Source organism: Microtus ochrogaster (genome assembly GCF_000317375.1).
Source record: "Microtus ochrogaster isolate Prairie Vole_2 chromosome 14 unlocalized genomic scaffold, MicOch1.0 chr14_random_2, whole genome shotgun sequence".
Lineage (NCBI taxonomy): Eukaryota > Metazoa > Chordata > Mammalia > Rodentia > Cricetidae > Microtus > Microtus ochrogaster.
In genome coordinates this window covers 1388399-1389874 of record NW_004949097.1, presented here as the reverse complement: position 1 = coordinate 1389874, position 1476 = coordinate 1388399, and positions in this window count along the sequence as shown.

The window sequence follows — 1476 nt, the reverse complement described above, 5'->3', positions numbered from 1 at the left end:
ACACATGAGGATGGTAGTACTGGTTCTCAACCTGTGGGTCAAAACCCCATTGGGGGTCACATATCAAATATCCTATAAATCAGATGGTTACAATTCATTACAGTCATGAAGTCACAGGGAAATAGTTTTATGGGTGGGAGACTGTATTAAAGGGTCACAGCATTAGGAAGGTTGAGTCCCGCTGATCTAGGGAGATGGTTCAGTGTGAAGGACTTGTTGGGCAAGCATGACAACCTGAGTTCAGATCGTCAGTGCCGCATAAAAGCCAAGCATGGTTGTGTGTTCCTGTAGCCCCAGCATTGGTTGGGGGCCAGGAGGATCCTGGTGCTCTCTGTCCAGCCAGACTAGCAGAAGCAGTGAGTTCCAGATTTAGTGAATGTGCTGCTTAGGTTTTGTGTCATTGTCATCTTGTTGTTTGGCAACTTGACAGAAGCTCAAGTCTTCTGGGAAGAGGAAACCCCAGCTGAGAAAGTGTTTCCATCAGACTCATCTATGGGCAAGCCTGCGGGGCATTTTCTTGATTTATGGTTGCTGTGCATGTGTGGGCCCAGCCCACTGGAGACAGTGCCACCCCTGGATAGGTGGTCATGAGCTGTATGAGAAAGCAGACTGAGCAAGTCACGGGAGAGCAAGCCAGTAAGCAGCATCCCCCACTGGCCTCTACTTCAGTTCCTGCCTCCAGATTCCTCCCTGCTTGAGTTCCTGTCCTGACTCCCCCCCCCCCACCAGGTAATCACTTTCTTCCACAGATTGGTTTGTCTCATCACACCAATAGGAAGCAAACTAAGAAAAAAAAAGTGGAAAGTAAGATAGATGAAGATACCCCAGAACAACCTTTGGACTCATTCCACATACAGTCACACACACACATGTGCACATCGATAAACCCCACACAAAAACATAAACTGTAAGGCTTCTCCAAGTGCCGCATGTACCTAGCAACCCAGCTTTGGCCAAGAGTTTGCAGAGGGAAGCAGCAGATGCTGAGAGCCTTCGACCTCCCTGGCCCCCACAGCTTTTAAGCTCAAGGTTGTTTTTTTGTTGTTGTTGTTGTTTTGGGTTTTTTTGTTTTTTTTAAAAAATATTTATTTATTTGTTATGTATACAATATTCTGTCTGTGTGTATGCCTGCAGGCCAGAAGAGGGCACCAGACCCCATTACAGATGGTTGTAAGCCACCATATGGTTGCTGGGAATTGAACTCAGGACCTTTGGAAGAGCAGGCAATGCTCTTAACCTCTGAGCCATTTCTCCATTTTGTTTGTCTTGCCCCCTTCAGATGGCTTCCTGTCACGGTTTCCCCCATTTGAATGTAAGAATTACAGCTCAGAAGCAGAGTTCTCAAACTTAGCCTGCCTTTCTTTTTTTTTTTTCAGTTTATTTCATTTGTTCTTTTGGGGATCTTTGAGGGGCAGAGTCTCGCTCTCGTCCAGGCTGGTCTGGAATTCACTGAGTTTGAGGAATAGTGGGTCGACC